Genomic DNA, 24,094 nt, shown 5'->3' with positions numbered 1-24,094 from the left:
AAATACTATAGGTGTGACACGCTAGTAAGATTATAGGTGTGACACACCTATCTAACCTGCGTGATGAGGGTGTGTATGTGTGTGGTGTTTTTTTACTAATGGCCCCTGCTTTCTCTCCCTGCAAGCTTTTCTGGTGAAAAAGAACAAAGTAGAAAGGGAGAAAAATATGGAAATAAAACAAAGCAATAACTGCTGGGGCATAGGACAATAGGATTTAGGAAAGTGAGGGCATGTCCATTTTGGGGGAAGTGAGCACTCTACCAGAATGTCAGGAACCATGGCAATACATCTCAGAAAAGAGAGAATTGAGTCCTGTTTTCAAGTAATTACCCAGGAAATGGAACAGGATGGTAACATAATTATGCCGTTTTAAACAGGTATGCAGTCAGGGAAACGGTTGCATAGTTTACCAATGATCTTTTAATTATATTCCATTGAGTACAACTGATATATTCATGAAATATTTTACAACAGCTTCAAAACCAGCTTTTGTTTCCTTTGGGTTTGTGGAGGCCCTTAGCTATCCCAGTATGATATCAAACCAGACAAAGGGGTTATGCTGATATAAGCTGTAGTGCACAATTTATGGCGCTCAGAGGTTTGAATAAACCATGCCCCTGAGAGATGTAAGTTACACCAGCATAAGCGCCGGTTTGGACAGCGCTGTGTTGGTGGGAGAGCTTTTCCCGTTGACATAGCTACTGCTGCTGCTCGCAGGGGCTGGAGTAGTTAAGCCAATGGGACAGTTCTCTCCCGGGGACTTAGAGCAGCTATGTTAGAGTGCTTACAGTGGCACAACTGCATTAGTGCAGCTGCGCCACGGTAAGCTCTCTAGCGTAGCCGTAGCCTCAGTTAAAAAACTGTGTGACTCCTCTTTCTAATGATAAGGCCCCGAGACTTTTTGCTCACAATGAGAGATAGAGAAGGGAATATGTTGAGTACAGCATATGTGACTGTTTTTTCTAAATGCATGTTTTGTATGTATCGATATGTGCATCAGATGTTGAAAACAACAAGGGCAAATGTTGTATGAACTCCTGCACATCTGAAATACCTCAACAATTACTCTTCTCCACTGTTTGCACGTAGATAGCTAAAGGATGACCATTCTTGCAAAGTTTTGAATGTCTGCAGACTGGTGGTGTGCAGAGTACTTCCAGCGGTCTACAGAGAAGCCTGTGTTGTATCGGTGTACTAGATGTCAGTCTTGAAGCAGTTGCATTTTTTGCATTTGTAAGAGTGCAAGACTCCTACGGTTTCCAAAAGCTTGTTTAACCAGTGGATTTTTTTAAGCTTCTGTTCTTAGCACAGAGGTTGTCTAGGTTTTTTGATCAAATGTTTCTGTGATGAATATTGAGTTGTGATCAAATTAATGGCCAACAAGCTGCAGGTAAAGTGAGAGGATACACATACAAAATGAGGCAATATAACCATGCAACTGTATCCATCCCATTAAGGAAAGTTTGTTTTCATCTTCTGTCTTAACTAAACTAATGCTAAATTACATTACTATTATTGGGCAGGTGTAAATTAGGAGGCTATGGCCTATGAGCAGAGCTCTTTACTTTTATATGAAGAAATGGTCAGCAGCATGAAATGGTTGAGAACCACTGCATAGACCTGTGATTTTAGTAACAAAATGTCAAATGTTTTCAGTATAATCTTGGAAAAACAGCTTTGAATAACCAGGGCTTGAAAACAGCTACTATGCTCCACTAGCACCTCTGAAGCTACTGTATTGTTCTCCAGAACCTCAACTTTCATTTAGAAAAAAGTAAGTTTCTAACTGTCATGGTTGTTGAGAAAACTTCAAAAATGATTAGAATGTAACCAGTACAGAGATGAGTCTTCAGAGAGCCTCGAGCTATACTTCCAGCAGTAGGTGTGAGCTGCTCCATTCATGTGTGTGAAGCATTAACTCAGGTGCACAGTACTGATCATTTAAATGTAAGACAGAAAATGTAAGAGAGGAAGGGTCACACATCTACAGATAACTCTGATTCCAGAGGATGGAGGTGTTTGGGGTGACTGCCACTATTTGAAATCCCGCATCAAGAAGGAGTCTAGCGGAGCCCATGGGCATGTACAATTCCCACATCGGGAATGGGGGCTCTATGGAGACAGCTGGCATGCCTGTTCATATTTAGTGTAGATATTCAGTTCACTATGATTCACATGGATGGAACTTTTTACCTCTACTTGTATCTCCTTTACTTTCCAAATCTGACCCGATGTGTTACATTTATCAACATTAACCCAATTTAAATTTTTTTCTACCATTATGTACATGGACATAATGCCAATGCTCAACTGTTTCTGAAAGGAGATATCCCAGGTATAAACTACTACAATCAAATTATAATTTGCCTCTTGGTGACTTTCACAATTTAATTAATAATACGTGCTGCTACTGGGACAATCATCTCATTTTGGGATTGAGTAGAAAGAAAAAGTGGCATTAAGTGATGTGGGGGCGTTTAGCTGAAGAGCATTGTCAAGTCTCTAATCAAATTTAAATTCTTCCTAAAGAGTCATTTGCTTGTACTCTGCATCCTTATTGTAGTAATTGTAAAGGTAATCCTAGACTCCTCTAATGAAGAGTGACTTCACAATTAGTACCCCCATTCTTGTTTTAAAATAACATCCTGAATGGTGTACCTGTATTCTTGAATAAGAATGATGTATGACAGAGACCCAGTGGGTGAGGTAATATTGTTTATTGGTCTACTTCTGTTGATGAGAGACACAAACTTTTTGCTTTTCCATTTTCAAATGTTTATTCACTGCTATTCTAGCAAAAGATCCATGAATAAAAAGGAAGAGAAGAAGCATTTTTTCACAATAGACTTAAAACTGATGCATCCAGTTTGGTTGGTGGATCTCCCTTTCTTAAAAGGAACCTTTATTTACTTTGAAATAGATTCTTGCTTCCTCATCCAACTTCCTGCCATTTCTCTCCCAAGGCCTGCTCCCCTTGTATGTTCCTTACTGATGATTTTGAGTTTAATGTTGATTCTTGTACGAGCAGCTACTTTGGACACCCTCAGGTAGCATTAGGCAGGGTTGGTGGCCAAGTAGGGGTTAAATTGGGAATGGAAAAATAAACAATGATACTCTTCCCACAAACCAAGCTCCACTCACTTTCAATATTCAAATGAGATGCCAATGGCAGCAGATTGTGTATATGATCATGCATGCTTCTGTGGGCGCAGCTCCCTGTTGATGGGGCTCAGATACCCTCCTAAGCGCTGCAGGGCTCTTTTGATTTAGTTCCCATTGGTACCAAGTGCCCTGCCGGGTTCATGGCATTTGGTTGCTCTCTGGGTTCTCCTCCTCTCCTTTAGTCTGCTGCCTCCATGGACCAGATTAGTGGGACAACTCTGCCAGGCATCACCCAATTCATGGCATCAAAATGCAATTTCACACTCAGAAGATTCATATGATCATCTTTCTTAATTGCTTCAGTCATCAGAGAAATAGTTACAAATGTTGACATTTAGATAACCATCATTAGGCATCTGAATTATCATTGAGATGATGTGGAAGTTCACACCTCCCACAGCTATTATTGCAAACCTGAAAATTCCTGCTTAGAACTGGTTCATGTTTTCAGGGTTATCTATTTCTGAAACCAAGAAAAACACACATTTTCCTTAAATGCTTTAAATGAATTCAGTGCTTGTGTAAGAAGCTAGATTGTCAGCATTGGCAGAGTAAAGTTATCTTAGCTGGAGAACATGTACTGCATGAACAGTAGAATTTTTGCTATATCACCCCCCTCCCCCGCCCCAGTGTGCCTCTAGAGAAACTGCTTCTAGAGGTGAAAAGGGAATTCCTTTTTCTAGATTCATTCAGCCTTTGGCAAATTGATAGAGAGAGTGGACAACTGTCCACTAAGAAGTGCACTGGATCCATCAACCCATTTCACATAAATTGTCCACCAGAAGGTAACTGTGTTGAACTTATTTCGGTGCCACTTGTGGGGCTCCATACAGCCCTGTGCACACACCTGAATCCTACCTTGTGCAACTAATAGCTCTTTCTCATCAGTTTCTCTTTTTACCCAAACTGAAGGTAGTTTCTCCTTATGTCTGGTCTTGATTCAAGTTTTTGAATTTGCATCCCTGCTGCTACCCTTTCTGTCAGTCTTTAGCTATTGGTGTTGTGGATGGGTGAACAGAGAAAGAAAAGTTTTAGCACAACTGGGTGAGTTGCAAGCATTTTATGAGGTGACTAGAGTCTGTTGTGAGTATGGGAGAGGAGCGCAGTCACAAATGTGAGATGCACCTGGATACTCCTGGACACTTCTCTTTATATAGGGCACCACAAAACCCACTGTTATAACAACCTAAGGTAAAACTTTGTTACTAATAGCCAAGGCTGAATTTGAACTCTCACCTCAAGGTAAGAGATTCTACGTTTCTTTGCTAAGGCCCAGATCCACAAAAGTATTTATTTAGGCTCCTAACTTCCATTGATCTCAGTGGAAGTTTGGAACATAAATACTTCCATGGATGTGGCCCTTAATTCTTGAGCAATCCAGGCCTGCTGACTACAGCTGACCAATGTACACAAGCAATTGTGAAAGAATTATAACTCGTTTGTACCAGCTTTCTTCACATTGACTTTAGTTATCTTATATATTGTCTCCTTTTTGTTTTTTGTCTTCTTATTTTCTTGTGCTGAAAGTTGATTCTTTAAACAAACAATTTATCTTGAGTGCTGTGTTTAACCTTTTATCTCAATATAATTGTTAGTTGTGGATTTAAATAGAGTTTTCATTCAGTCTGCTTCTTCTTTGGTTATCTGGGAAAAATAACAATGATAATTTCTTTTGGTTTTTGCCAGAAGGAGTGGGGCTATAATAAACTTGACAGAAGTGTAGCCCTGTTTTATTGTTGTTTCAGTTATGAGTTTCTGCTTTATTGTTAAGGTGTGATACTGTTGTGTGTTAGATACTTTCTTCAGGTCCAGTTGTGAATTAAGATACGTTGGAAAATTCAGCACAGGGGTAACATGTGGCTCGACTGGCCATGTAATGTGGGGGTGGGCGTGCCTATTGTTTAAATCTGAGCTAACTCCCATCTGATCCATAGAAAGTAGTTGCCAAGGTCCATAACAATTCTCGTCCAACCTTTCTCAACATGAAATAGTTACCACAATCTGGGTCCTATTATTTATATTCCAACAATACCCATAATGATCTAAGTGCTTTGTATATACACAGGAAGACTTATTTACTGCCTGAGGGAGTTTAGTTTAAGAAAGCAAACAACCCATGAAGGGCGGGGAAGAGTTTTACAGTCAAAATATGTGAAAGGTTTATATCTAGTGGGGTTACTTTGTTTTCTGACATAAATACCCATTGACAATCTCCAAAAATCTGTTCTTAGGTTGGCCAACTTCTCATAGCCATCATGGAAGAAGTGGGTCTTGAGAATAGATATGGAGGAGATAGCTTTGTGAATGCGGGTCTTTCATGTGTGATGGGGAACATAGAAGAATATGTGAAAGTTGTAGGGCAGGTGGCAGGTGAAGACAGACCAGCGGGAGCAATAGGATAAGAAAAACAAAACAGATGCACAGGGAGAAACAGAGTGAGGACAGAAATCTTGTGATGGAAAAGGGAGAACAAGTGGATGGACTCAGAAGAGTGGATAGCAGGGGCAACGTAACAGACAAGGGTGATGATCTCAGCAGCTAAATGGTGGAAGATATGTGTGATGGGAAAGCCAGAGAGAAGTAGTTTACAGTAACTAACCGGGGATGTGGTGAGGACCTGCATACTAGACTTTTAGTGATATGGGTAGAAAGTGGGGTAGGGAGGAAAAGATCAGGAATAGGAATCTTTCACGCACAAAAAACACACCAACACTTCTGAATGCACCGAATCCTAAAATCCTGTAAAACTGAACATAGACAAATTGGTTAATAATTATTAGAAATGTCCTGTTGTACATTAAAAGGCTCCCCCTCCAATATATCATTATTAAATTCATATGATTCACTGTGCTTCAGGTGACAATGAGTGGCTTACATTTAATCACTTCTGATAAAGGATTTACTGGACTGCATTTCATTCAGTAAATCCTACCACATAAATTACTGCTACATTCCATAATTTACTGAAACATCTTATCTCTTTGTTGAGGACTTAATCAGCTCCTTTCCTTCTCTCTCTTGATGTCATATGTTTTTAACAAACCTCTGGGTATATGGGATCACTTAGCAACTCACCAGCATTCCCCAGAATTTCTTTGCTTATTTGAGTTCATTCATGGTTGATAAAATGCAACTTTTTCTTTCATTGCATTGGTTTTCATATAAATGTTTAGTATTATTTAGGGAAATAAAAGATGAGATGTTCAAACTTTTAGCTTTTCAGGTGGATAACATGGGCCCAATGGGAATATCAGGCCTATTAATGGCTTTCCTAACTAAGCAGTGGATGCCACTGTTCTTTTACAGCAGTGCTCTCCTTGTGCCAGTGTTTCCATTGAAGTGGGTGGGGCCACAGTACTCATTTTGTGGAACTAATTTGTAATAGATCTAGTTAAAGGGATCCAACACCATAATGAAAATGAGGTGAGCTGCCAAGTGATAACATTAATACTAACACATTACCGAAAATGCAAAAAGAGCATTATCAAACATCTTCAGGACTATCTTCATACATCTGTATTTACCTTTGCATGTAACATGTAGGCAGGAATAGTGTATTGAATTGCTTCTTTCTTACTATGCTAGCAAGGTGATTGCCTGATTCTTCCCCATTATTAAATTATAAATAAATGAGAGTATAACTGTGACACTGGGCTAAAAAAAATTTAGCAACTTGCCGGATAATTGACCCTGATTGAATCTTTAGAGACATATCAGATAATTTTTGTGTTTACATATATATTGTTAGAGGTTAACTATGTAACCAAACAGTTCCTGTCTATGCTGTATTCTGTTAATTCAGAGATCAAAAGAAGATCTTAACATTTAAATGTACTAATATCACTATCTTAATTTTTCTTTGGTGTTTGTGGTAAATCACCTGTTAAATGGTGTGAGATAGGCAATTGCCTTATGTTAATCTATGTAGCTAATTACCAGTGATGCTTAGAAAATAGGTTACTACAAAAGCCTATGTTCACCCAAGGACTGGTGCTGTCAAAAGACTGCAAAAATCTCTATAAAAACTCTTGGGAACTGATCCTTTCATCTCAGATCTGCTTAAACGTTATTCAGGGGAAGTTGAGTTGTAAGACAGATCTCCAGTCCCATCTGGAACGCCCTAATATTGAATTTTTGGGCATTGGACAACAACCTGATGAACTGATTCTGAAAAGGACTCTTTGCAATTCTAAAGCTCACCATCTCTACTGTGAAACTGACCTAAGGACTCTGTTCCATGTCTGTATGTATAATGATCTTTTAACCAATACTCTCTTCTCTTTTTTAATACGTTTTAGTTTAGGTAATAAAAATTGGCTGTAAGCGTTTATTTGGGAAAGATCTGAAATATTCATTGACCTGGAAGGTAATGTGTCTGATACTTTGGGATTGGTAAATGATGAACAAGATTTTTCAATAAGCATCATCATATTTAACTTGGCTGTCTGGGAGGAAGCCCAAGGCTGGGTTGCTTTAAGGGAACTGTGTTTTGGCTTCTGGGTAATCAGTAAGGTGTTGTAGAAGCTGTTTTGTTGCTGGCTTGGTAAATCTGAGTATCAGAATAACCGTCAGTTTTGGAGATCGTCTGCCCATTCTTTGCAGTTTGCCCTGATTAAGCAACCACAGTGTGGTCCCCCTGGGACCCGGGTTGCAATAACCATCTCTAGGACAGTTAAAAAGAGATACAGCATGATGCATTGACAAAATAGCCACTGATTCTTTCTCTATGGTGCTGCAATTAAAATGAAGGTAACTGTGGTCTGATTTGCAGTTCCACTTATACTTTAGATCTTGTATCACTAAGTTTGGGGACAGATTTTCACTTCACTTCCTTCCTCCTTCTTCTTCAATGCTTAGCCAGCTAGTCGGCCATAGCGATCGTTCACCATTTGGTCCATTCCTGTGCAACTGCAAAGGCTTGACAGCCTGAGAGTCCAACGTCGGAACAGACCTGATGAACCCGTGTAATAGGGGTTCTTCCTCTGGGTCTCCTCCACCCCTCGGATGTTACAAGCCACCTGGAGAACAGCGCTGGAACATCTTGTGGCATCCTTGCAATATGTCCAAAAAGTGTAAGACGCCACTTGTGGACAATGGCTCCAGGAGTCTGTAGACCCGAGTGACCATAAACATCTGCATTACAGATGAAGTCATTCCACTTTATGCCCAATACACGACATTGACATTTTGTGTGGAAAACCTCCAGCTTCCTTCCTGGCTCATCTTTAAAGATATAATCATTCCTGTGGTGAGTGGTGTCTTCAATGTACAGAGAAAATACAGACTAAAAGACTTGGCCAGCCCTCCATTGATTACTATTTTCCTCCTAGACAGTGGCATCTTTGTGCTGCTTTTGCCACATTAGAAATGTTGTTGAGACTTTACCTGTTCAAAACTGCATGGATTTAAGAGGGTGAAATTAAATATCCTAGCCAAGTTGTCCCCCTTTGGAGTAAAAATCTGCACAGGCGAAAGGAAGTCCAAGGGGATTTCCTCCATATGAGTTTGCTACCAGTTCTTCCCTGGGAAGTGGGGAGATTTCCACAATAGGCAAATAGCAAGAGGTTTCAGGCCCCTGGAACCCACAGCTCCCCTGAGATTGTGTGTGGAAGCTCTGTACAGAGGTACCCTTTCCTACTCCCTGGCACCTCTGCTAGAGATTCCCTCTCCTTAGCTGCTACTCCTGGAATTCCCCTCAGTGGAAGGTTCTATAGTGCTGAAGGGGGATACGCCAAAGGGCCCTGATACTGTGAACCTCTAAACCCACAGAAAGCTCTCTGCAGATTGTAGAGAAGAGACTGATGCCAGGGGTGTGCTGCCTTCTTGGAGTTCCTCACAGGGAATTGTAGGGATATTAAAGAAGGTACTAACAGTGATTCCCCCAAGTGACAGTGACCCCCTCATAATTTGTCCCCCACACTTTAAAATCCAACAGTTTCACCAAATACAAAAATCTCTTGGGTCTTCTGTTAAAACTTGTAAGCTCCTGTCTGTAGAAACCACTGATTATATCTATCCTGTGAAAGAGACTTTATTACTATGTAAAACTTACAAACATGTTAATTGACTTTGTTCTTGAAGTAATTGATACAATGTAAACAAACACTATAAGCCGACCCCCACCCTCTGTGATTAAAGGGCAGGGAGTCTCAAATGAATTAGCACACACCCTGAAAGTGGTGGAGACAGTAAATTAAAATATGGTTAAGATATGGAATGTATATTGATGAATGCTTGATGTACATGAATGGTTAGGGAGGTGCCAGCCTAGAAAGGGAGTATCCATCGGCCGAAGAATGTGTCAAGTGGATGACCAGACAACCCCCAGAGGGTAAACTGGTATTCACCCCATCACCTGAAAGGATGAGAAACACAAACTTTGGACAGTTTGGAGCCCCCAGGAATGTGTCCAGGAATGTGCCATTTGCTGATTGAGTCAGCAACAGCAGAATGAAACAGCTCCCATAGACTAACATAGGAATTAAATCCTATAAGAATGGACTCTCAAGACTGATGACTTTGAGTCTCTGGTTCTGCTGCCAGCCTCCAGGAGCATCAGGTGCACCTGACACGGACTTGGCTCCATTCTCATGACCAAGATACCTGGCCAGTAACTTGGCGTGAGCAACTTCTAGGCTGGTAACTATAACACCTATACAGAACTTCAATGAATGATTGTGTGAATGAATATATATATGTGTGTGTGTGTGTGTGTATAAGGAATAAGTAGTGATAGGAATAAGTAGTCAAAGTTGTTTACTTTTATCTTTTGCTTTATCATTATATTTACAATAAATGTGGCATCTTTCCCTTATCCCTCTTAATAAGATCCTGCTGGTTTTTATTCTATTGGTATAACAGAATGACCTGGGCCAAGATATCTTGTCTTTTAACCAAAAGAGTAGAAACTAGTTCAAAAGCAGATCGGTGTGAATATGCAGTGAGAGTTTTGTGCAGATTTCAGGAGTTCTTGAAGTCTACTGCGCTTAAATATGTTTTCCAAGGAGTCAGAGAAGTGCCACATTTAATTAGTGTATTCATTATTAGCCACAATTAGCTAGAGAAAAATGAATCATTCTGCTCTTGAAAGCCATTAGTCAGGCTCTATATGTGGAACACATTTTTTTAGACTGCCTTAATTACATCACCTCAATTCTGGCGGTAGATGCAGACAAACAAGAGTCAAGTCAGTTATGAATGAATAGGAGTGAATTTACTTTCGTCAAGGTACCTTGCTCTTGAAAACTCAACCACTTTCTGTTTGACCTACATTGCAGAAAGCCTGCCTGTTTAATTAACTGGGCTGCTAATGAATATTTCCATCTGAAAATGGAATCTTCTTTGAGTGCTTGCATATGTCACTTACACTGTAGGTGTGTGCACACATGCCTTGTGCACCGGTGTGGGAGAGTTTCCCTAGCAGTACCCATAGGGGTGGCCTTGCCCAACATCAAGCTTCTCATGTTGAGAAGCGAGGGTATAAAGGGCGGAGTTGCCCTGCCCCTCCCTTCGTTCCTTCTCACTTTCCGTGGTTGCTGGTCAGAGCCTGAGTGTTTTTCGTGAATTATTTGCCTAGTGGTACTCTTTTCATCCTGGACTCTTAAAAGTTTTGTTTTATTTCTCATCTTATTAAATTTGTTTTACTAGTTTATTTGGATTATTTTAGCTTTCTGGCTAAAGCTTTGCTTAGCAGAGCCTCTGGGCCCCACCCAGTATGGGGAAGGCCTATGCCAAGGTCTCCAGGGTTTAAGTCATGCGTGAGCTGCAGAAAGCTTATGTTCATCAGTGACCCTCATTTGTGCTGTCTCAAGTGCATGGGTGAGGGTCACATTAGAGACAGGTGCTCCAGTTGCCATGGTTTTAAGGCCAGGGCAAAGAAACTGAGGGAGGAGCATGTCCAGTACATCCTCATGGAGGCAGCCTAGAAACCAGTGTTGAAACCCTGTCACTCATAAAAGGGAAGCTGTTAAGCAGCCCCTTGTTGAAGTGCTCTCCCAGCATTACCAGCAGAGTGGAGGAGATCCCTATCACTAGGTCTGTGTTCTTCAAGGTCCAGGTTCTTCAAGGACTGAACAGTCCTGACCTCAGACACACAAGAAAAAAGTTGGTATCTGGTTCCTTGAAGTCTAGAGCCCAGGACTCCTCAGAGGAGGTCGGTTTGGTACTGATGATAGAATGCATCCTTCAGCTCCCTGCTCCCTGGTACTGACTGGTACGCTCTCAGGGACCACTGAGATCAGCTACCTCATTGGCTGTGACAGGCCAGTCCTTGATTCCTCCAGGTCAACAGCCTATCTCTGTCCCGACCACTCTGGAGGCCTATGCTGTGGCCAGAGATTTACTGTGCTTGCTTCAAGCCCTCCCCTCTGATTCAAGCTGGGGAACCCTCTGTGACACTGCACCCCATATTCTTCATAGAGATTATTATGATATGTTTATGGCATAATTATGATGTATTGTATGCAAGATAGGTGAGATGTGAGATATTGAAAAGGTTATGATTTAGTGAACATGAATATCCCATTGTATGCATTTTTGTATCTGAAGTTAGGAATATTGACTATGTATCTGTATTATAAATGTGTTTACACCTGGGGAATGCTCACTAGGCAAAAGACTCTCAGTCTAGATGGCTGACTGGGAAGGTCCCATTCAGGTTAATGAGCCATTAGGAGAAAACAATAGGCCTTAGAAGAAGCTCATCTCCCACAGGGGAACCTTCCTGACAATGCTACAGACAGCCTCCGCGTTATGGCTGCTGCGACACTACAGGGACATGTGACCGGGTCACTTGGTGCTGGACTCCAACATATCAGTGTTTTTCCACTGACTGGCGTGGGAACCAAACTTTGAAACAAAGGGTTCCTGCCATATGCAAAAGCTATTTAAGGCAGGGGAGTGACATCATGATGGTTCTTCACTGACTCCCCACCCAAAGAGACTCCTGGAAACATCTGAGGAACAAAGACTGAACTGGGGGAAGTGCTGGACACAGGCTAAAGGGATTTTTAGCCTGTGAATGGAACACCTGGGGGATTCCAAGCTGTAAGCTAGTGCAGCGTGCCCCTTAAGAATCTGCAGACTGCTTGTAGGGTGAGGATTTGCTATTCATATCTGATCTATGAAGTATATTTAACATAGCTTGCGTGTTTTGTTTATTTACTAGGTAATCTGCTTTGATCTGTTTGCTATCACATATAACCACTTAATCTATCCTTTTATAGTTAATAAACCTATTTTATGTTTTAATCCAAACCAGTGTGCATTTGACTAAGGTGTCTGGGGAAAATCTCAGCTTGGTTTCTACAAGTGTGCATGGTCCTCTTCACATTGAGGGAGAGGCAGACCAGGTGTTAAACCCATATACTGGCCAGATTTGAGCAGGGCAGAATGGTACTGTTCTGGGGTCCTAGGCTGGTGGTTAGAGAGCCTGCATGTAACTGCAGCTGTGTGTGTCCCTACCTGCATGACTGCTGGTGGAAGTACAAGCTTGGAGGGCTTTGTAACTTGTCACAGCAGCACAGTGTTAGAGGGAGCCCAGGTTGGTGGGTCAGAGGGCTCAGAGTTGTACTTCAGTTCCAGGTAGCATCCCAGGGGACCCATTACACCCTTGTCTGGCATCACTACAGCGGTCAAGACCATCGGCACTGGAGCACTCCAGTCACACACTCCCTCAGCCCTGGTAGCAAGACAACCTGCGCAGGAGGTCCCTTTCTCTCCACCCATCCCTACTATGACTTTGGTAATGGATGCAGCAGCTGTGGGATGGGGAATGCATCTGGGCAATCTTCAGGCTCAAGGTTTATGGGTTGCACATGAGGCCAGGTTACACATCAATGTCTTTGAATTATGTACAGTTTTCGTTAGCACTTCCTCCCTCACATTCAAGAAGTCAGTTCAGGTGTTTATTGCCAACAGCAGCCTTTTATGCAAATGAACAGGGAGGATCCAGACTGGACAGCCTCTGCCAGGAGGCAGTCTAGCTGTGGAACGTGAACTTCTGTTTTTGGAACTCTGTCACTCTCAAAGCTTCTCACTCAGGACGAATGTTTGTGGACCTGTCTGCAACTTGTCAGAATAGCAAGTATGCCCACTTTTGTTCCAGAGTTGGTCATAGACTGGGATCAATATCAGACAACTTCCCGTTTCTGTGGAATAAGAGCTCCTACATGCATACCCACCAATACCCCTGATTCCCAGGATCATTTGTCAAGCTCAAGCAAGAACATGGTAGGATGATTCTTGGCCCAGCTTGGCCAAGACAGACATGATATTCAGACCTCTACGGTCTATCCACTGTAGAACCCCTGCTGCAACCAGTATTTAGAGCCATGCTGACACAGAACCATGGCCAGGTATTACTCTATCTCATGGCTTTTCTTGTGTTTTTTCTTGTGGTTGAATGCAGAAGAGGGTCAGAGGCAGTCCACAATGTGTCCTTAACAGCAGAAAACTTCCACAAGGGCTACTTACCTCAGTAAGTGGAAACATTGCTGCATCTGGTCTACCTCCATAACGTCTCACTGATGCAGACTAAAATTCAAATGGTGCTGGACTATCTCTTGAACCTCAAGGAATCAGGTTTAGCAATTAGCTCCATCAGGATACATCTAGTGGCCATCTTGTCTTTTCAACCTCACAGAGATAGTAGGACTATTTTCACTCACCCTCTCACAAACAGATTCCTGAAGGGTCTAGATTGTTTCTGCCCATCAGAGAACCAACACCTTTCTAGGACCTGAACTTGGTTTGTCTGCACTTATGGACCCTCCCTTTCAGCTACTGTGCATCTGTCAGTGAAGGTTGCCTTCTTGGTAGTCATTATGTCTGCCAGGAGGGTATGTAAACAGAATGCATTGGCCACTGACCCACTATACACAGTTCTTCTTCAAGGACAAGTTGCAGCTAGGATCATATCTCTGGTTCCTTTGGAAAGTGGTTTCTGACTCCCATTTGCCAATGTTCTTCTCAAAACCACACTCACATAGGGATGAGTGGAGACTCTACACCCTAGAGGTTCGTTGAGTGTTAGTCTTTACTTGGATCGGACTAAGCCCTGTTGAGGTTTGGCCCAACTTTTTGTTATGGATGCAGAATGCATGAGAGATTATCCAATCAATTCTCAAAGATTTTTGCAATGAATTATCGTATTATATTTATAATTGTGTTACGCAACCAAAGGTATATCACCTCCCAACAAGTTTACAATGCATTTGGCCAGAGCTCACTTGGCAGCATTCGTAGCACATGTCCCAGTTATAGATATATGTAGGGCAGCAGCGTGATCCTCAAGCCATACTTTTGCCAGACATTACTCACTATTGCCTCAGTCAAGAAAGGATGCAAATGTAGGCAAAGCAGTGTCACTTCTAATAAGACTTTGAGCCATACCACCTAGGATAACAGCTTGAAAGCCACCTATATACTGTAATGGATATGTGCAAGCACTTGAAGATGAAAAAAACATATCAGTGACTGGGATGTGGGTGGCCAAAGCTAGTGGTTGGAACAGGAGTCAGACATCAAGAATCAGAGCTGGGTTACTTGGAGTGAGGCAGAATAAGGCTAGGAACAAGCGGGTGTAGGAGCTATCATAGCCATGAATGAATGGTTGAGCAGCTACTGGACTACTGCTCTTGCTGAGCTTAAAAGCCAGTCTGCTGACTCTTCCAATCAATCAGGCCATGTAGCTAATCAGGCAGCCAACTACAGGCCAGCTGCATTCATTAGGTTGCCCAGAGCCTGGCTCTGGTGCAGGCCCCGATTCCTGACAAACTGTTACTTACCTTTGTAACTGTTGTTCTTTGAGATGTGTTGCATATGTCCACTACACGACCCACTCCTGATTCCCCCAGTGCATCGGATTCTACCATCAGATTCCAGTGCAAAGGAACCTGGGGTGGAACAACTCCGCCCTTCATACCCTCACTTTGCAGCACATGAAGCTCGGTGATGGGTGCTACCATCCCTACAGGTACTGCTAGGGAAAAGTCTCCAGCACTGGTGCACAAGGCCTGTGCACACCTACAGCATGATGGATATAACAACAGTTATGAAAAGTAAGTAATGTTTTTTTGCTAGGAGGAGCTCTACACTGGGGAGACAGTGGGACATGGGTTTTGTCTTTCAGTTTTACTACACATGTTAAAAAGTAAAAGATGAATAGACATTATTATTGGGTTAATACAAAAAGAACTGCTATTACTTGTGTTTTGTGATATCTAGACTGTTAAGAAAACCCTGCAGACTACATGCCACACATCCTTTTCTCCATAATTATATATTGCATTGTTTTTTTTGAATTGTTCTTAAAAAAAAAAAATCCTGATTATGCTGAATGTATGTCCTGTAAGAGCCCAATTCAGCAATCAGAGCACTCACAGAACTGCCACTGTAGTCGGTGAGCATTCTGCAGGTGAAGCATTTGCAGGCTGGGCCCTGTTTTATTAGAGAAAGAAATCTGTGAAATTTCACATCTCCTCATGAGGAGATGTAGACTAAACATCCCTGAACTGCTGAAGGTGGGCAATCAACTGCAGCTAATATTACTGTGTGACAGCAGAAGGCTACAGTCCGGTGTATTTGATACTCCAATTCCTGGTGAAGGGGTACATCATCTACATTACAATACACCACCCTCCTCCTCAAAGTCCAGGAATCTTGATTATATTTTTGAGCCATTATCTCCTAATTAGCAATCCTTTCTCTTGTAGCTCAACTCTGTTGCTCTATACCTTAGGCAGCTAAGTTGATTATAATATGTTTTTATAGAACTTTGCTTTCTATATTTAATATATAAAATTTACTTTTCACCATTTAACCTATATACCTGTCAGGTTCACTTTCTGGAGTTGCTCCATAGAATTAAATAGAAATTCTCTTCCTGTTAGGGAAGAATATAGGAGGGTTCAAAAATCTATCAGAAAGATGTTTTCCATGACAAGTCTTTAATGTATAGAACTCTATTACATTTCTGCCATAATTAACCCCCTATTAAATTCTGTCGGATGTTCCCATAAGTAAGAGGAAGCTTGCTATTAGCAGCCTATTCTTTTTGGGTCTGGCTTCTATCCAGGAGGAAGTAGAAACCATGGAAAGCAATGGCAGGATGACCCACCATGAAGGTTGTTAGTTGTATTATATATTAACACATATTAGTATGTTTAAATGATCATGAACTAGTAGGCAGATCACCAACAAATATACCCCTCAGCTTTCATAATGCAAATATTTATGGATCATTGTGTAGCAAAGTTAAATGGCTTCTTTTTTGCTATGTCTTACAACATTTTCTCTATACACAGTGTAGTTGTAGCTGTGTCAGTTCCAGGATATTAGAAAGACAAGGTGGATGAGGTATTATCTTTTATAGGACCCACCTTGTCTCTCTCTAACATTTTCTTTGTGCCGTTCTAATTTCTGAGCAGCTTTTCCTAATGCATTTTCCCAGGTTTGCCACATGATGGCAGAGCAAGACAGTAGTTAATGTGTATTTTTAATTCAGTGACTCACTGTTGGCTGTCTGTTGGTTTTCAAATTTTCATTGGAATGTCAACTTTAACAATTAAAGTAAAATAAATAAATAAATAAATTAGCATTGTTGCTTCTCTTAAACAGTTTCTTCCCTGGAGCAGAACACTCATTTGCAGAATATAGAATGTCAGCATAGTTAGCGTGGCCAGGAGTCCCTGTTCATAGTGTTTTTAGCTTTTAATTTGCCTGACGCAATTTTCAGAGCTAGTGCCTGATGGATCAGAGAAACCTTGTGTTGTCCTTGGGGATCATGTATTGTGCTTGAGGGAACTGGCATGCACACTAGTCCAGTTATGTTAATTTAACTTGATATATGCCGGATGGCCCTTTTGAGCAACTGTCAGCATAATGCTGTTAATAGTATATTTTATTCCAAGTGTTAAAAGTGACATGCATGAAAGCTTCTTTCCATAGCTGACAAATTGCCATCACAGGCATATGAAACATACAAAGACACTCAGCACTTTGTGATTTCCTTTTGAAACCTTGTCATAGCCGTCTCATTATTCAGACTGCTGTTGGATTGTGGTATCGTACTGATAACTCTATAGGACTGTGTTCAGTATGTTAATGGGGAGAGAAATAGGTCATAAACATTCACTAAATAATAACCAGGATTGCACTGACAACCACTCTATTATTAAACAGTTTTCTTCTTAACTGAAAGTGTCTGTCACCTTAGCTTTCTTTGTGAAATACATACAGTTTAAGTACACTGGTACAAACCCACTATTGTTATCAGTGCAGCAGCCATTTAAAATGCTGTTTAAAATGTGGTTTGCTTTCGCAGTAAAACATTTAACACACCATTATTATTGGCTGAAATTGGTGTTTAAACCATGAAGCACATTTAATTGAAATATGAACATTCCAGTAATTTTGGAATAAGATACTGAATGCCCCAAATGGCCAGGTGGAGGGGCATTCAGCGTAATATTAACTTTACATGTATTTGGTTTTTTAATTTAATTTTAATGCCCTGCCCCCAAAGCTCTGATTCACCAGCTCCTGCTCTGTGTGGTGCCTGAGAATTGCACACACAACAGAACCCCACTAGAGTATGGGCCAGCCTATTATCAGGGCATGAGGGGGTGAACAAATCCCACACTTGACCGGGGCAAAAGCCACCTGCCCTGCAAAATCTTCTTGGAGATAAGGCCTGAGCTAGAGGAAATGAACAAGCAAGAAGCAGATTCCAGAGGGCTTCTGCCCAGAGAGCAGATTCCTGTGTATGAGAAAGTGTGCAGATGGATGGATGGTGTGACCTGAACAGCATTGGGTTCTAGAAGCCTGGGAAGAAGGTTTGAGCAGAAATTTATATTGTCCAAATCATTGGGGGGCTGCTACTCAGAGAAAGGATGGCAGAGTCTGGCCCTGTGTCTAGGCATCTAAATACTACTACAGGGTGCTGATTTGCAGAGATGCTGAGCACCCAGAGTTCCCACCTCTCAGAACAGCTACAACATATAGGTGCCTATGTATGGATTTAGGTTTCCCACTACAGGTATACAGGTTTGAAAATCTTGGTCCTATGGTGATTTTTAATGTGAGAAAATATGCACTTGAAACCAGTATAGGTTTGCTTTGTATTTGTTCTGTTTGTAAAATAAAAGCACTTAACTCATTTTTTAAAATACCACGTTTCTCTAAATATTCTTTCAATCTCTACTGTCTTGAAGGACAAAAATGTTCATCAAGTGGTAGGTGAGAAAAAGATATTCAGATGTGGCAAATGGATGAATCTGAGGGAGGATATTTCACTTTGAGTCCTAATCTGCAGTGCAGGAAAAAAGTTAGATTTCCTTCTTGTATTTTCCAGTTTGTCTTTAAATATATCTGAAGATTGTTAATATGTTTGCAAACTGATTTAAGTTCACATACTAAAGTACTGTCTTTCCTGCTTGCTCAGGAGTGGTACAGCTGGAATTTAGCCTGCAAATGGTATAAAACTCTGAAAAAGATTTGGAGGTTGTGGTGGATAATCAGCTGAAGATGAGCTCCCTATGTGATGCTGCGGCCAAAAGAGCTAATGTGATACTGAGGTGCATAAACAAGGGAATTTTGAGTAGGAGTAAAAAAGTTATTTTACCTCTGTATTTGGCACTATTGCAACTGCTGCTGGAATACTGTATCCAGGTCTGGTGCCTACAGTTCAAGAAAGATGTTGATAAATTGGAGATAGTTCAGAGAAGAGCCTCAAGAATGATTAAAGGATTAGACAACATGCCTTATAGTGATAGACTCAAAGAGCTCAGTCTATTTATCTTAACAAAGAAAAGGGTAAGGGGTAACTTGATTACATTCTGTAAGTATCTACATGGGGAACAAATATTTCAGAATGTGCTCTTCAGTGTGCCAGAGAAAGCAGGGCCAGCCCAAAACATTTTGGCACCTGAGGCGGGAAGCTCAAATGACGCCCCCATGCCTCCTCGCTTGGGCCAAAACTTTGAAAGGTCTCAATTCTGCCTTCTTCCTGTTCCACTCCTCTTATGGTACTACTCTGCTACCTACCCCAATAAAGGAGAACTAACAACTTAAAAGGCCTTATTCAAAAATTATAAGTAACACTTAATTTTCAAATGCCTGAACAGCAAATGTAACTTTTCTTGTCTGCATAGCAAACACTGGCATTTTTATCTGTTTGAATAATCAAAGTGGTGCTTTCTGTGCCTTCTTGGCTGCAAAGATTTGAACTGCTTCCTGAAGGTCCACAGTCTGGGACAGCTCATGCTCTATTGAGATGGTTGTAAGGCTGACCAGCCACTCCTGTGTCATTGTGGAGCGTAGATGTGTTTTTATTAACTTCAGCTTGGAGAAGCTGTGTTCTCCACTGGCAACTGTTACAGGAAGTGTAAGAAGTATGCACAGAGTAACAAAAGCATTTGGAAAGAGGGTGGTCATCTTATTTGTGCACATATATTCCAGAACAGCCTTTGGAGTTGATCCTGCTGTAAAGTATCTTGAAAGGGCTTTCAGTTTATCACCTAAATCTGGGGTTGGCAACCTTTCAGAAGTGGTGTGCCAAGTCTTCATTTATTCACTCTAATTTAAGGTTTCGCGTGCCAGTAATACATTTTAATGTTTTTAGAAGGTCTCTTTCTATAAGTCTATAATATATAACTAAACTATTGTTGTATGTAAAGTAAATCAGATTTTTAAAATGTTTAAGAAGCTTCATTTAAAATTAAATTAAAATGCAGAGCCCCCTGGACCGGTGGCCAGGACCCAGGCAGTGTGAGTGCCACTGAAAATCAGCTCGCGTGCCCACGCCTTTAGCACGTGTGCCATAGGTTGCCTACCTCTGACCTAAATCACTCGCATCAATATTGCGCATGTCATCCTGTGTCAACACTGTCTCTAGTGCCCTGCATTGCTGGTGTAGGTCTTCTTCGGGTATAGTGAGGAGTTTTGGAATATCATACAACATCCCAAATATACTGCTGTGTTCCTTGAGCTGCATGAAACGTTCAACTGACTGTATTGCACAATCTAGCACCTGGTTAAAGAATTCAATTTTGAATTGTTGTTTGGGGTCTCCTATGGGATTATCCCATGCCTCGTAATCAAAATGTCTTCTTCTTCGGTGACTCTTGTATTTTTGAATGGGTGGGAAAATAGCTTCAGTGTGAAGTTCTTCTGCCAACTTCTGTGTACTCTTCAGAACGTTTTGAAATCCCTCATCTGACCGGTAAGACTGTAGGTATGACTTCGCTTTGTCCAGTTGTTCCATTGCTCCAGATATATCAAGGTCAACACCTTGAAGTCTCTTGCTTACAACATTTATTTCAAACACAACACTAAGCCACACAGAAATTTGAAGTTATGTATGTTTCTGGTGATTCCATTTCCCTCTGCCACTGTTCTCCCATGAACAATTCCTGTCATAGCATTATCCTCCATAATGGCAACTATGGCATCATCTATCTTCCTAATTTGGTGTTTGATAGGCTTTATTGCCTCCACTCGACTTTCCCATCGCGTGGCACTCAGTGGTTTCAGTGTCAGAGAGGATGTTCCCAGATGTTGCTTCAAATTTTGCCTTCGATGAGTTGATGCAGAGAAGAATACATAGATGCTTTGAATTACATTAAAAAATTCAGCAGTCTCACTAGAAGCTGATGCTGCATCACTGACTACCAAGTTCAATGTATAAGAACTGCATGAGACAAAAAAAGCTTGAGGGTTTAACTCTCAGATCCGTGTCTGCACTCCTCTGTTCTTTCCTCTCATGTTGGCACCATTATCGTAGCCGTGACCTCTCATGTCAGCTATCACAATTCTCGTATCTTCCAGCTTTTTAAGAAGCATATTGTCATACCAGCTCCTGTAGTATCATCAGTGTCAATAAATTCTAGAAAATACTCTCTGACAGTCACCATTGCAAGGACATTTTCACTAGGTTCTGTTGTTGTTACAAAACACACCATTAAAGTCATTTGTTCCGTATGGCTGATGTCAGGTGTGCAGTCCAGAATAACAGAGTAATATCTTGCTGACTTCAGATCTGCCACAATCTTCTGTTTGACTTTTGTTGCCAGTAACTGTATGATCTCATTTTGAATTGTTTTTCCAAGGTAGTGGTGTGTGTACATTTCTTAGATGACTCTTCTTAGATGCTCCTGGAGTACAGCATCAAACTCAGCCATCAGCTCCAAAAATTTTATGTTTGGCACATACAGCTGATCTGAAGTGCCACACAGTGCTAGGTTTTGGGTAGCAAGCATTCTTACAATGGCAATGAGCCTTTTCAGAACATTTTGCCAGTAAAGAGACTCTGATGCAGTCTTCTCTTGATGCTGATCATCTATGGTGGCCTTTAATCTTAGTCTCTTCTCAAGCTCTTTCCACCCATGGAATGCTCTCTGGTGATTTGCTGCCTTCTCATGGCATGCCAGATTTTTCCAGTCCTTTGTTCCCATAGAATGTGGCTGGAACATTAGACTGGAAATGTTTGCAACAAAAACAGTTTGCAGCATTCTGGGTTTTTGAGTACATAAGCCATGGCCTGTCCACTTTGTCACCATTTGGGATTTCACACCAGTAATGTATTGGATGGAAACTTCTATTTTCATTGTCTGTGGGTAACATGAAGTTTTTCACTTGCTGTGGCCCATGCAGTACAAGGAAGTCTCTCAGGCTACTGCTCCAGTGGGTCCACAGTCCTGGATCATCTAGACTTAAGGAACTAAACTCAGCAGCAACTGTTTCTTGCTCCTCCACCACACTCTTCTCTGATCTACACTTTTCTTCAGGAATGTGCATGATTACATCCATTTGAGATGGAGATATGAATTCTGCAGTAGCTGTCAGGTCACCTGCACTCTGACTAACAGGAAGATCAGGCATCTCCTCACCACTCACATCCTCACTGGGCCGGAAGGCTCACCGTGAACATTTGTGTCTATGTATCTCAGGAGAGCTCCTTCCTGCTTCCTTTGCTTTCTTTCTTTTTCTGAATGTTGCCCAAGAGGGGCGTTTTCTTCTTTCACTCATGACTGCTGTTCTGTGCCAGCTATAGTGGCTCTCAATACTCAATTAAAGGGGACAAATAAGTAAGCTGGTAGCAGGGCCTGAGTGAGGGAAGATATCAGCATCTTAAGAGCCTAATTGGCTCCTACTACTTCAGTTGACTGCCTGTTCTCCTCAGTTGGGTTCAGGGAAGCAGCAGGAAACAGGAAGCTCCCTGAGAAGCTGGTGTTAATCAGTCCAGGCTCCTGGGGGTGCTAGAGAGGTATATAAGAGGCTCCTCCTCCTCTCTCTCCCTGCAGCTCCTGTTGCTTTCTGTTATTCCCTCTCACCCTTTTTCCTGCCTGCCTGTTATGTCTCTTGTGCCCTCCTTCCTCTAGCACAGCACTCCACCATCTCTGAGCATCTAGAGCAGAGAGAATACATATGCACCAGCAGCAAACACAATTTTCTACACTCTGGGTCCTACTGGCGCCCACCACTCCCACCATCACATTTTGGCACCTGAGGCAGCTGCCTCAGTTCGCCTCATGGTAAGGCCAGCCCTGAGAGAAAGGTATAACAATATCCAATGGCTGGAAGTTGAAGCTAGACAAACTCAGACTGGAAAGAAGGTGTAAATTTTTGAATCAGAGTAATTAACCATTGGAACAATGGACCAAGGGTCATTGTGGAGTCTCCATCACTGACAATTTTAAAATCAAAATGGGGATGCTTTTCTAAATGATGTGCGCTCAGAATTTTTTGGGGGAATGTTCTATTGCTTGTGTTATGCAGGAGGTCAGACTAGATCCTTCTGGCCTTGGAATCTATGAAAACATTCATTGTTGTGATCCAAAGAGGGAAGTCTGGAATGGTTATATTTGGGGACAGGTCATGTTGTGAAAGTTGAGATTGCATTTTTCTTGTTTTCACATTTGTTCTATTTTATTAGCCCCTCTTTTTATTAGAAGATAATTCTAGCCCCTTGCTACAAAAAGAAACCAATACTATTCTGCCATCATTTTACATGTACAATTCCTATTATCTATAATAAGAAGTCTGGCTCTGGATCAGTGGTAGCATATGTCCCAAAGGGTGGCTAGCTGCTTTCAGCTGGTCCAAACACTCACCTCCTCTCTTAATTTTGTGCGGAATCATGATTATTATCAAAAAATGCAAAAAGGGTTTTTTTCTACCCAGATTAGGAATTCCATGATCGCACTGTTGAATAGCAGATGTTAAACTTTTCCCATTCATGTCAGCCATGTCAAGATATGCCAGTTTAACCTGCTAAACCTGGAGTTGACCAGAAAAGCTACCCATAAGCTGCAGCTGGTACACAATGCCAGTGCTCCATACCCTACATTGACTATGTATTCAATACAAAAATGAATTTCCATGTCCTGATCTTCATGTAAAAAATTCTGATTAACCTGACTCCTTTAGAAGCCACATCTTTCTAGGCCACTGATCAGCAGGGACACTGAAGTTGACAGACCCCAAGTATACCTGTTAGGAGGTAGCATCATTTATTGTTTCATGGTATACAATAAGGCTATGATTTAGCAAGGTACTTAGGCACATGCATAATTTTAAGCACAAGCTTGGGTATCTTGCTGGATTGGGGCCAAAATCATATAAAGAGTGTCCAGATACTACAGTGATGGGGGCTCTACAACAATTTAAAATGACTTATTTATCTTGTTAATTCAGTCCTTTTTTTTTTTTTTCTGTTCACAGATCAATAATAATCAGGCTTTGATCTGGAATAATCTGTTCATTATTCACAGTTATTTCTTTAATCATGTGTGAAAATACATTTTACTGAGTAATTGCTCATGAACTCTTTGCTAGGAGTGTTTTGAGATTGCTAGTCATGCTATATGATCGGCTACCTAAGTCACATAGTATTATTTCTGTTCTCTGATTGAATGACTTAACCTTTATCAGC

This window comes from Trachemys scripta, chromosome 6 (assembly GCF_013100865.1).
Source record: "Trachemys scripta elegans isolate TJP31775 chromosome 6, CAS_Tse_1.0, whole genome shotgun sequence".
In the NCBI taxonomy this organism is placed as follows: Eukaryota; Metazoa; Chordata; order Testudines; family Emydidae; genus Trachemys; species Trachemys scripta.
Note: the sequence above shows the minus strand (reverse complement) of the source record.